The sequence below is a fragment of the Hemicordylus capensis genome, chromosome 2 (genome assembly GCF_027244095.1).
Source record: "Hemicordylus capensis ecotype Gifberg chromosome 2, rHemCap1.1.pri, whole genome shotgun sequence".
NCBI lineage: Eukaryota > Metazoa > Chordata > Lepidosauria > Squamata > Cordylidae > Hemicordylus > Hemicordylus capensis.
This window is the reverse complement of record NC_069658.1, coordinates 90,756,431-90,769,901: the sequence shown is the minus strand read 5'-3', so window position 1 is coordinate 90,769,901 and position 13,471 is coordinate 90,756,431. Positions and strand designations below refer to the sequence as shown.

General features: G+C 46.1%; 1 long non-coding RNA gene across 1 annotated transcript; it reads right to left on the bottom strand.

Moving 5' to 3' along the window:
- Positions 1 to 258: 258 nt before the first annotated feature.
- On the bottom strand, positions 259 to 6,142 carry LOC128348290 (uncharacterized). The gene is made up of 2 exons (XR_008318058.1): positions 5,939 to 6,142; positions 259 to 712 (listed from the first exon to the last, which is right to left on the bottom strand). It is a non-coding gene; the product is annotated as an uncharacterized LOC128348290 (long non-coding RNA).
- Between the last annotated feature and the right edge of the window lie 7,329 nt (positions 6,143 to 13,471).

Here is a 13,471-nt window from a genome sequence, read left to right as displayed (position 1 = left end):
AATGAAAGAGAGGGTGGGCACTGTGCCCGTGACATGTAAATCTCTGTGCTGTGGGAGACTAATAATAAGAATCTGATCATCAGTCTCCAAGAAGTCCTGCCAAATTTCATTAAATTTCTTTAGACTGGCCTCCTTGATATATACCACCTGTTGCTTAGCTGCTACGTCCACCAGGAAGTCACTGACCCATTGCTGCTTCAGGACCATTGGGTGACTTCCAGCATTGCCACCCCAAACTCATAAACAAAGACAACCATCTCAAATGTAATTTGCTTTAATATGCATTCAACTTTGTTATTCTTCAAGCGACGTCTTCTCTCTCTTCATACAGCTCCTAAATGGTGCATAGTTTTCATGCTGTCTTTATCCACAGGGATAGAATTTCATCCCTTAAATCTTTAATTTAAAGGTTTGACATTGGAGGATGCCGTCTTCTGCCATTTCTCCAAAAAGTCTCCAGATGTGTCCAAGTGTTTGTTGACTCTAGTAGTGTTACATTATGAGAGTGAGCTGGGTACAAACGTTATGATTTTTAACTATTACAGCTGTGATAACTTAGTATTATTTTGCTTTATACAAGGGGAGCTGAACTCACTCAGGGCTTCTGGGTAACTATGTTTATGCAAGATGGCCATACAATTTCAGCTGTTCTTCATCAGACACAACTTTCTTTATTCCTCCCTCTTATTTCTTCACTCCAATTTTCCCCAACCTGAACAGAAAAAAATAAAACCTTAGAGTTTTCACTTGTGGTGATACAGTTGCAAACATTGGAGGTGTTGCTTAAAAAAATACTTTAAAACAAAATGCCAGTGTTATGAATCATCGAAGAACTACTCATGTTTTCAGACTCTTTCGAGAAAACTCTTTCAAGAAGGGGGGGGGGAGAATTGGTTGCATAACTCCACCCCACACATACACATGCACCAAAGTAAAACTAATTCAAACCAAATTAATCTGGGGGAGAGGCAATATAAGACTGCAAATTACATATCCTACTTCTGCATATAACATTGTGGGGAAAAGTCACATAATCAATGCCAGGTTCTTATTAAGCAGGCAATGTAAACTGCAAATAGACTTAGTAATAATACTTTGTATTTATATACAGCCCTGTCCTTAAGTGCTCCAAGCACTGCACATATATTTACTCAGGGTCAAACTATATGTTTCAATAAGCCTGTCTTTATTTCTTGGGTGCTTGGTTTTTATTTCTTAAATAGCAGCTAGCAGGGAAAGCAGGACTGGGATTGTGGTGTGGGAGAGAGAAAGAGAATTTAACTCCCCCCTTTCATTACTAGTCTGGAGCAAGTGGGGTAGGAGGGTGTGTGCTGGGCTAGGAAGAGGTAATTTGCTGAGCAGTGGCTCAGCAGTGATTCACCTCTTGGTGAAGAGCTGCTCTGATGGTAGTGAGTGACAGGCAGTGAAGGGAGGCAAGTGAACATCAGAACATAGGAAACTGCCTAATATTGGGTCAGACCATGATCAATCCATCTAGCTTAGTATTGTTTATACTGATGGTGGTTCTCCAAGGTTTCAAGCATGAGTTTTTCCTAGCCCTATCAAGAGATTTCAGGGATTGAACCTGGGACCTTATGCATGTAAAGCAGATGCTCTACCATTGAGCTACAGTCCCACCCTGATGAGCTACAGTCCTGCCAATGCCCTCAAATCCTGCACTTGAGATAACCACCTCGCCTTGTCTCATGAAGGGACCACTCCTGAGTTTGACCTTTAATAATCTTTACAACAATCCTGAATGTTGGGCCAGTATTGTGATACATAGCTTAGGCCAGGGTGCAACAAACAGTTAGAAATAATGGGGCTATTCACAGGACTGTGTGTGTGTACAGTCGGGCGGGCAGGGTAGAAGGCAGGATTCAACCTACCTTCCCCCAGACGACCACGCTGAACCCCTGTGGTGAGCAAGCCGCATGCCCACATAATCAGGGCTACCGGGAGCAGCGTGGATGACTATCAGCACTGCTCCCAGCAATGCGAGTAGACAGAGGCCAGGACTCATCCTGGCCTCCAGGAATCCCACAGTGCATCACATGCCGAGCGTCATGCACTGGGGGATTGCCCCAGGAGACAGGCGCTCTAGGTGCCCATCTTTATGCCAGAGCAAACTGCAGCTCACACTGACAGACGGTCCTGGGAGCCACCCACAACCTCAGCTAACAGCTGGGCGTCAATGCTGGATTTCGCTCTGCAGCACCACTGGAATCCACGCGGATCCCAGCAGTTTTCACAGGCAGCCAAGCCCAGGCTTGGCTGCTTGTGAGAACAGCCTCAATGACTTGCCTAGGGCCAAACTGGAAAAGTTATCTACCATGTTTTTATCCCACTTACATACATAAAGAATATGAGGAGATATATTCTTTACATGAAAAGTAGTGCAAATTGTGTTGCGAAGCAAAACTCTTCCCTGGTGTTCCCTGACAGTACTCCACTGGTTTCAGCTATTTTCTTCCAGCTCCATTATTGGAACAGGCTGGGAGAAAATTGCCTAGCAAAGGAATTCAGAAGGTAAGGTGGGAGGCAGGGCAGAGTTTTGCTCCTCTCTAGGGATGTGAAGAATGTTCTGACGGTGAAACATTCCTACTCGAAATGGGCCATTTTGAGCTCAAAACAGATCACCCTTTAAATAAAGGGCCTGTTTTGAGCTCGGAGCAGAACGACTCTGTTTCAATCGCAATATTTCGACATTACGAACGCCATTGTGTACAGGCAGAGTTGTTTCCCCCTTGCTGGTTGGTTTTCCGGCGCTGGTTTCTGATTGGCTTGCAATCTCCTTGCTTCTTAGTTGACTTATCATAGAGATCAAGTGTTGTCATAGGCAGATGTGCCCCCATTGGCTGGGGGGAGGGGAAAACATTTTCGTAGGGTATTTCAAAATGTATTTAAAGGGACTGGGAGGCAGAGAGAGCCCTTATTGCCTCTTGAAGGGGATATATCAGGAGAGGAGGAAGAAATCACGGGAGGTTTGATTTTGTGGTATTTTTAACTCAGCACTGAGTATAATATGCTGTGCTATTGCTGCTATAACTATCTGTTTTTTCTGGATCTCAGATTGACAAAGTCAGGTCTTGGGTGCCTTCACTGAGTTGTGGTTTGTTTTGTTTGTGAGGTGAGAAATGGAGAGTGGCAGCTCTTGCTCTCTTTGTGTAATATTTCTTGGTGACTGCTGTGATGAGCTCCATGTGAGACTAACTTGTGCTTCACTCACTGCTCTGGTCTGCTCTGTAGTCTTCATTGCAAGGTGTACACAATCAAAATGTGGCTGAATTTGCTCTAGTTGAACTTATTGCTATGCTTGCTTGTAAGGGTGCTACTGTGGCAGCTGTTGCAATGCTAGGAAGTAAGGAGTCATAATTGTGTAAGAGAGATCATCTTGTGCCAGTGATGTTCCTGCAGTGCAGGCATTATAGCTGGTGGTGGATTCTGGGTCAGTGATTCTTTTTTGGCCATGTTTTGGACTGATTGAAATGTATGTCTTGTGTTGGGAGGAACAGATTCCCTTTTACTATGTGCTTCTGCAGTATTTTTCAAGGCAGGGTTGCAAAATGTATTGCAAATGGCAATGCAAAACTTGTGTGTGCACTCTGTGAGTGCAGCTTGTTCTGACCATAGAAAACAATGGGGAAACTCAAAAAACCATAGGATCCCATGGGGGTTGGGGGGGAAATTTAAAAATTTGTTTAAAATCACCCACTTGCCCATTTCTTTTGTGAGTTGGGTAGTAGGTAGCACCCATCATGCCCTGCCACCCAGCCCACCTTAGAGTCTCTAGAAGCTACCCATGGAGAACAATGGAGTGTTTAAAGTTTCCCATTGTTCCCTATGGTCAAAAAAGTCAAAACGTTTTGAGTTGTTCTGTCGAAACAGCCAGCTTGACCGCTGTTTTGACTAAACATTTTGGCCATTTTGCATTTCATTTTGAACTCTAAACAGAATGCAAAATCTGTTTTGTGCACAACCTTACTCCTCTCCCCATGTGCTCATGTACAGAGCAGACCCTCCAGCTCCCATCTCTGTTTACTGTATATGTTAAGGGGGCATCAGATACATACACGTGACTGCTGACTCACATCTAATATGGTCTTAAGACCACCCTGTGTGCACCAGGCTCAGTTGAGATTAGGATCAGGGACTTCTAGCTGCTAGCCTTAACTGCTATGATATCACATCACCATAAACACTTGTCTAAATGAGGCCTTGACTCTGCTGCAGACTCTTGTCTAGATGAGAAATCCCAATAATCTCAAGGCTAGACTAGAGGACGTGATAGATGTATGCTCCTGGGGCTGCTGAGATTGGCCACAGAAACCTTGGGTTCTGCATTTAGTGTGAACCCATCCATTTTTTTTAACCATTTCCAATGCAATGGAAGAAACTAGAGCTGCTTCACTTCTTGTTCCGTATCTTCATTGGTTCTTTTGTCAGTCCCCTTTCCTTACTTGCTGTTGGACAACATGAGTCCTGCAAGCAATAGCAAGAACAGATATGCCCTAGATGAATATTAGCTTAAGTCTGCAATGGATGAGTTATACAGCTCCCTGTTGAATCTTCACTATGCTGTACTGCAGGCAGCTTTGGCACTGAACCTAATGCAGTAGTAATCAGTCAGGAGTGGAGTCAACCTGAGGTAATCCTATTTCATGTTGCTCCTTTTTAAAGGGTGGCCACCCACTTCAGCCACAATGGGAACAAAGCAGTGAAGATGCTACTTTAGAGACTATAAAATTCTCATAAACACATTTAGGATCCTTAGAAAATAGAAATTGTTTTCCAAATCTATTATACTATTACAGCTGTTGGCTCTGTTAGACAGACTGCTGGTTAAGGATCCCGCTGGTTGATGTTTCGTTAATGGAGAACACAAGCCTGCCATGAAAGAGGAGGCAGGTCATAGGAGATCTGGCAGGGGCAACACAGCAATCCACCCAGTGCACATGGGCACATGTGCGCACACATGTACATGGCATGGCCTGCAGAGGAAGGAAGGCAAGATAGCAATGTGGAGTTTTCCTTCTCTAATAATAACAAAGATTAACAAGGAAGATAGATGAAAAGATTTCAAAGAACTAACAGATTTCCGGGGGTGGGGGGTAAGGGAGTGGAGAAGCAGATGAATTTGCCAGCCCTCCTAGAGTGTCAAGGAGTCTACTGTTTGGAATCAGCATTGATCTTGTCCATACCTGGGTCCAGCCAGGCAGAAGCTAGACACACGAGTTCAAAGGAAGAACGGTTGAGATAGCAAAGGCTGGCTCCAAATGGAGGGCCTATGTAGGAGCCAGAAGTCCTGCTGCTTCCTGGAGCTCAGGCTGGTCCTGATCCAAAGCAAGTGCCTGAGCTGGCCTTCCCTCCTCTGAAGCCGCTCCATTGGGAGAGAGACCCCAAGTAGCCATGTGAGCATTTGCCTCTGCCGATAGTGTTTGGCTCTGGCATGACATCACCTCTGCTCCTGGGATCAGTGCCCAGTGCTTTTTACAAGGCACTGCTCTCTAGGATAGCAAGTCCATTTTCATAAGTAACAGTTAGACGAGTGTTTGCAACTTATTTATTGAGGGCATTATATCCCCCCTTCTATGACAAATCATATCCGAAGTAGCTTCTAAATAAAAATATATTTCACAATACAATGTAAGAGGATCCCATGCCAATACTGCTTCTCTGGAAACAGAGAAGGGCTACAGAGATGTAACTCAGAGCCCAAAGCAAAACAGTCCTGAGGCCCTGCTGCTGCATCTCCCCATTGCTGTCAGTAGATAACAAGAGTAATAGTAGGTTGGGGGCCCTCAGCCTTGTGCAGCCCTGGTGCAACCCACCCGCCCCCATACCCCAGGGTGATGCAGGCAAGTTCTTCAGTTCTGGCCCCGTAGTTGGCCCCACACCCCTTTGCACTGCAGCAGAGAGCAGTCTGCTTGATTCATACCTGGAGCTCAGCAGCCCTTAGCAGAATTCTTTGCAGAAGGAGGGAGAAGGAAGCAGAATGCCTGCAGCTGTGCCTTCTCTGGCAGATGGAGCAGTGCAGGCTGCTCTTCATGCTTTTTCTCATTTCTCAAGCCACACATAAAGCCTACTTTGGCTAGAATGTAATTCAATTTAAGATGGCCTGTTTTCTGCCAGTTCTAACAATGCTGACAAAGGAGCTATTCCAGTCTTGTGAAGCCTGATGCTATGTAAGTTGACTCAGAAGTAAGCCTCTCTCTGTGCAGTGAGATTTACTCTCTAGTGTGTGTTTAGGGTTGCAGCTTTTACGTTGCTTGAGGGACACTCTATTGTAACTCACTCCGGAAGGACCTTTTTCAGCTTGTTAAATCTCTGTCCAATACCAGTCTTTAGACAATACTGAGCTAGATGGACCAATGGTATGACTCAGTACAAAGTTTCCTATGTTGCTAGCCAGTGAAAACAAACTCTAATGGATAGCCAATTGGTTTATTACGATATTCTGTATTTGAACAGAGTATTTTCTAGGCACCACCTAAACCCAGACTCCTGTGCACAAACATTTTAACAATAGTTCCAGCACCACTGTACTTTGGGGTTATTCATTCCTATCAGGAGTGCTTATATCTATTATCTGGCACCATCATAATTACGAGTGTTGTTCTATTCAGGCACAATGAATCAACTCTTCATCGTTCCCTTAAGGTCAGCCCAGCTTGCAGACTGATCCTTCTTTCTTTTCCTTCGGATTAGCAGAAACCCTACTACACACAGATCTGTGTTTTGAGCCTTGTCAGGAAGTTGTATATAGCCTTGTCTAATAAGCCTGTTACATTATCAATACCTATGTAGAGCCTGAGGGCCCAGTGGGACAAGGTGTTAAGGCTCTCATTGACAGATGAGCTTAAATAAGAAGTGGACCAGATGTGGCCCATTTTAATTTTGACAGACTTCTAAAGATCTTTGAATATGCTGTCTGTGGTTTGTTTGTTTGTTTTTTCTTTCTTTCTTTCTTTCTTTTTTGTCTGTGTGCTGCTTGTTTTAGTCATTATTTACTTAAAATTGAATTTTAATGTTTTTGTTGTGAATGTTAGTCATTTGAATACCTTCTGTGTTGGAAGATAAAGGCAGGACAGATTTTTTGAAAAGTAAAATAGCCTGCATTATGGAATGTTTGTGAGGCTAAAAATACTGCTACTAGTTCCTGGGAAGAAGACAGAGATACAAATGTAACAAACAAACAATAGCTAGCATTGAGGCTGAAACTTCACAAAAGTACTGATTGGGCAAAAAGCGAACACTTAACCAGGTGAGTTATTTTTCTGTGTAATTCGATACAACAGTGCAAGATTTTCTATACTGTTATTTGCGGGGGGGTGGGTGCACGCATGCATGCTACAAGTAGAGAGAAGGAATGAAATCCAGCATAATGAAGATGGCAACAGAAAAGGGATTATTTAATAAGGGAAACACTTGACCTTTGTTATCCAGGGAGGTACAACAAGCAGAGACCAGAGCTCCAGAGGCAGATTGGTTTTAAATCTGGGAAGTGCAGGATTCTCAGTAGAAATGCTTGATCACACTTAATCAGTGTATGGGAGCCCCCTATTATGCCTGGCCTTTGCCTCCTTGAGGCCAAGTACATCCTAAACAACCAGGTTCGAAGTGTGTTGTAAGAGATCTTTGGCTCCCCAAATCCCTGCAACCAGGAATAATTGAGGGCTCCAAAGATCCTCACATTAACCGGGTTCTTTTGATGGCTCTGGCTGCCAAGAATCCCAAGGCACAAGAAAACACGAGGAGAATAAAGAGGCTATACTTAATCAAAACAGATTTATTTTCTTACCAATATTCAAATGAAACACAGCAGCACACACAGGGTTTTGCGCACACAGAGTTCTAATCTTTCTTTCTCTCACAGCAATTAAAAGCAATGTCAAGCTGACACTCTCTAGATTGCCAGAACTTTCACTCACTCTTTATGGCTTATTCAATTCCTCTGAGCTTACCAAAGGAAACTGATGTTCCATTTTTCTTCTGCAAGATGTTGGGTGTGTCAGGTTGGGCGATCAATTCCTTCCCCTCCTTCCTCTATTTTCTTCACTTTCTGCATTCGCTGGTCCCACTGACCTCGTCTTGCTCCAGACCAGGGTCTTAAGTACCCTTACCCCTTCACCCCCGCACCATCAGTGATTGGATGGAGAAGGAGTCCTGACCATCCATGACCCCTTGCCCAACCTGTAACTTTTGACATTTAACACCATTGGCTAGGGAAGGTCTGAAAGAGGAACCAGGTGTGCCGTACGACTAGGAGAGATATGAAAAGAGGAACCAGGTGTAGGTCGAGTGACCCCCCCTCCTCCAGATGGAACATTTGGGAGGGAGCATTCTCGATATGAGTTACCAAAAAATGAGGAAGTGGGCCTGAGCTAACAGGCTGATTCTCTCTAATTTCAGACAGAAGCCTTTTGTGGGGGTTGTTCTTGACATCAGGGAGGATTTACTGAGGTGGGGAATTGGCATGGTCAAGCAGTTCTCGGACAATCAGAGGCATAACTAGGGAAAATGGCGCCCAGGGCAAGCACTGAAATTGCGCCCCCGCCTCCCCCCAACATCTGATAATCACTCCTCTCGCCCCCTATTCCTCTTCCAAGACCACCTTTTTAAAAAAAAAACCATGCTTTTTCCCTACGTTATTTTCCAAAATGCACACACTAAATTTAACAGTGTCGCTGAAAAGAACAGGAGTCTCGGAATTCTCCCCCGCCCGCAAAGCGGAACCCTTCTTTTGCAGTTTGAGATCTGGCAGGCCATTGTTTGAGGAGGGATGACGGACGGTGCTCTCTGCAGATGAAGTCTTATTAAATTTAGTAGACCTTTAACACCTGAATTCTATTGAGTAATATCAGGATATCAGCTACTGTGTTTAATGGGGTTTTCTCCAAGTGTGTTTAGGTTTTGAGCCTTAAAGGAAAAAGAATACACAATACTGTATTTACCTGAATGCAAGACTAGTTTCCTCCCCAAAGTTTTTTGATATTAGAAAGTAGGAGGTCATCTTAAATTCAAAGTCCTGTTCCTTTTGAGTAAATGTGGCTATAACCTGTACTTAACCTCTAATTTTTAAGGGGTCATCTTAAATTCAGAGTCCTCTTTGATTCAGGTAAACATATTAGCAAATTTTAGCAATTCCACTTTTGATTTTGGTCTGCTTTTTCAACTTGCCTTATTACTGACTCCTTAACATAATTTCTTGCAGGAAAATTTAAAGTTCACCGAGTTAACTAGGAGATGAGATCTATCCTATGCATGTCTACTCAAAAGTAAGCCTCACTGAGTTCAATGGGACTTTCTTCTTCCACTGTGAGGCTATGCACACATATCTCGGAATAATTAAGTCCCAGTGAAATCAAAAGGATCATGCACTTCTCCAAAAGTTGGGGTAATAGAAATAAGACTCACAAACAAGCACACATACAGAGGAATGAACTCCATGGAATATGCAGTCCAATTCTAAACATGTTTCCTCAGAAGTAATTCCTAGGCAAGTCTGCATAATATTGTAGCCTTCATCATGGGGCTCACTTCTGGGTAAATATGGATCAGCATCAGCAGTGTGGCTACTGTAACCACAAAAGTAAAGTTCTAATTTAATTTGTGTACAGATGTGCTTCAAAAACCATCGGATGATTTCCAGTGGTTGAGCGCTGACCTGACTTCTTATGCAGAAACGCAGAGGTGAACTTCCTTAGGAAATCCCCCCCCGCTCCCCGCCATGTCCCTATTAGTTTCAAATCAACATGATAAGCGTCAACCTTCCTCATCAGTACCACACAACATCAGCTTTGTTTCATCACTGCGTCCCAGAAAAAGCAAATCGTTTTACTCAAAAGATTCCGTTAAGCGAGCCAATGATACAATCGTGTTTCTAGAAGTGAAGTTCGACTGATCATAGTGGATCGCCATAAAATCACTTACTTTGGATTAAACACGTTTATTCGAATCTGAGCCGTGGCTGCCAGACTGGCTTTTAAAAAGCCAAATTCTGGGTTACGGGATTGCAAGCAAAGAAAGCAAGACACATCAAGCAATTAGAAAAGGTCGCGCTACATACTCTTGCAGACCAGCGGCTCGCCCCTGTGCACGTTTATTCAGGAGTCAGTCCCACTGACTTCAGCAGGACGGGCTCCCAAATGAGTAAACCCAATACTGCAGCCTTAAGTTACCGGCAACACATTCTTGCTTGCCCAGTGCACAAACCATGGAAATCGAAAGCTCTCACTAGGCGCTGCCCTGTGGCAAGGGAGGACGGGGAGGAGCAACCCTTGCTGGAATCTGTGTGGTTTAAAGCCGGCCGGCCGGCGAACCAGTGGCAGGAAGCTTTGCTCGGGGTGGCAAGGCAGGCATTGGTGTTGAGCCATCAAGAAGCTGACAAAATGTAGGAGCCAGTCGCATGGAGGAAATGAGTTGCTTGACCCTTGGATTGGGAGAAAAGGTTGCCAGAGAGCCCTCTCACCCACCCTGGTGCGTGGGAAGTTCTCGCTCACCTGCTGAGGGGTAGCTGAGCCAGCAGAAGCAGCCGAGGGGCGTCGAGAGGAAAGCTGGGTTCTCCAGCACGAGGCTTGCCTCGCTGCGCAGGTATTCGGCTCTGCTGCTCCGGCGGCTGTTGTTTCGGAGGGGCGGATGGAGGGTGGGGAGGAGGAGGAGAAGGAGGGAGAGAAGCCGCCGAATCTGGGGCTGCTGCGGACACACAGACACACTGAGGACACTGAGCACACACAGCCCCAGCCAGCAGCAGCAACACAAACACTCTCAGACGCCAGACAAATTCAATGTGCAGGAAGTGAGCTGGGACACGCATGCGCGACTCGGGGGCGGGGCGGGGTGGGGAGTGAGCCCTGAGGTCTGTGTGGCGGGCGGCGGCGGCGGCAATTGATTCAAACAAAAGAAAATTCTGGAAAGGAAGGGGATCGGCGGGGGCACTTTTTGGCGCCCCCTTCCAAGTGGCGCCCAGGGCACGTGCCCTGCCTGCCCCCGCATCATTACGCCCCTGCAGACAATAGGGGTGTCTCACTTCTATCTGACCGTGGGAGGTGTGAGACATCTAGATTGGATGCATTGTGTGAGATCTGGAAATCCACCTTTTGTGACAACATTCACTCAACGTTGAGTCCTAAACTACATTTAGCACATAGACTCATGTCAAACATTTATCTAACACAATATAGCTAACCTATCTATGCACTTAGTCAATATAAAATTGATCCAATTGGATATTACAATGTGCAACACAGCAGATGTGCACGGATTGACTCTACTTGGCAGCCTGGGCTATGTTGGCTGCATTGTTAGTTACCATGAATCCTCACTAGAGGGTTGGCTCCCCAGAAAGCCAAGCATCCACTTGTTGGACCACGTCCCCTGACAACCCATTTGCTGCATGGTCTATGTCCATGGCCTCCACAAGCAGCACTGCTGAATGGGTCTTCACTGCATGGGAAGGGATGTCCACGCCAGATGTTCACTCTCTCTCCTGCCCCCACCAGTGCACTGTTAGAGACAAGAAAACTGTGGCTGGTCTACAGATCAGCGGTAAAATGCACACTGGTGTCATGCCCTGCTGCATGCAGCAGTCCCAACATGGCCTCCCTCCATGCCCGGTACAGGGATGGCACCACCCGCCTGCTGAAGGTGGTGCATGAGTCGAGGACAAGCTGGCAAAACCAGTATTCTCCACCATCTCAAACGGCTGGTAGTCCAAAGCCATCATTTCCCCAATGGCCTGGGTTATAAGATGTGTTAATTTCAGGCCATCAGCACCCACTGCGCAGTCAGCTTCTCCTGCTTGGGAGCAGGAACAGCTGGTTTGCAGCCACTAGCCGAGGGCGCGCCAGGCCTATTGCTGTCAGTAGGAGTAAGGAACCCTGAGTGATGGCATTGTAGGTGCATCATCTTCATCCCAAGATGCTTGGGGTTCTTTCCACTGTTCCCTCTAAGCTGCACCGCTGAGTGCGTGGACACAAAAGCTTAGCTCCCCGCTCAGCAGATTCAAGCAGCCATGCAGTGCAGTCTCCCACTGCACGGAGATGGCTGCTTCAATTGCCACCTTTTCCCCGCCCCCCCAATGCTGCCTTTCCCCCTGCTGCTGTGTTGGCTCTCTCTTGCGAGCACCACTCTCAAGCAATGGAGGGGCAGTGAGGACTGGCTGTGCTGCTGCCTGCCCACCTGCAGCCCAATCCATCCAGGCTTGGTGCAGGCAGTAGCAGTGTGTCCAGGTGGGCAAGAAGGCTGTAGAGCAGACAGCTGCTTCCACCTGCCATTCAGGCTGCACCTGTGCTGTGTGTGAACTCGCACATGTGACACAATCACATGTATGTGTCTCAGGCAAGGAAGAACAAGCATGAGGCTACAGCAACCATGAGCTGCGGTTGACTGGATCTGAGCAGCTCCCCCCAGGTCTCTCTCTCACCACCCTTGTGCTCAGCCCCCTTTGCTTCCCCCCCCTCCTCATCTCCTTCCTTCTCCTCCTCATCTCCCTGCTCATTTTTTAAAAAAACTTGGTTTGTTCTCATTCTGTTTTAATTTTGGTAGTTACTATTTTTGGTGTTACTGTTAGCTTCTAACAGTTTTTCTTCCTTTGTCTTTCTCTGCCCCTTGTCCCTTATGGTACTCCTCTGAAGTCAGAGTTTGGGATGCGGTCACTGGTTTAGCTTTACTGAGAGCTGCTGCAGTCTCTCGTTTGTCCTAGTTTTCCTTACTTGCCCCTCATCCCTTATGGCAGGGATCCTCAACGCTGGCCCCCAGATGTTCTTGGACTTCAACTCCCATAATCCCCAGGCCCAGTGGCCTTTGGCTGGGGATTATGGGATTTGAAGTCCAAGAACATCTGGGGGCCCAACGTTGAGGATCCCTGCCTTATGGGACTCCTCTGGCATCAAGAGTTTGGAGTACGGTTTCTGGCTGCTGTTTTGACTCTTTGGGCTCCTCTTTGGACCCGCCCTGGCCCTTTTCCTGCATGTCCTGTTGCTACTTTTGCAGCACTTTCCTCTTTGGACCTCCTTCCCCTTCCTCCATTCTCTCATCACCTCTTTCCTTCCTAGTTCCAAATTTCTTTTCAGTCCCTCTTCCCATCCACTCTTTCCCCCTTCTTCACCCTCCTCTGCTGTCTTTTCTAACCTTCTTGCCTGCTTTTCCTCCCTACAGCCAAACTGCACTGCATTCCTATTCCCACCCCCCAACATTGTTCTCGCTCTTTTTCTCTTTCCTAGCATTACCTGCTTGCAAAGCTGCTCTTTCTCCACATGTCACAGAGGGGTAGCTTAAAGGCCACATGAGGATAAAGAGGTGAACCCCACATGGGAAGATTATCCTTTTAGAGAAAACTGGGCTGTTTTCTTGCTACATGTGCTTGCTGCTTGCCTTTGGAATACTGGGAGGTCCCTGTTGCTTGTAAAATGAAAGAAAATGTTGCCTTCTTCCCAGTTGGATTCAGCAAATGTGATTCTTTGAGAAAATA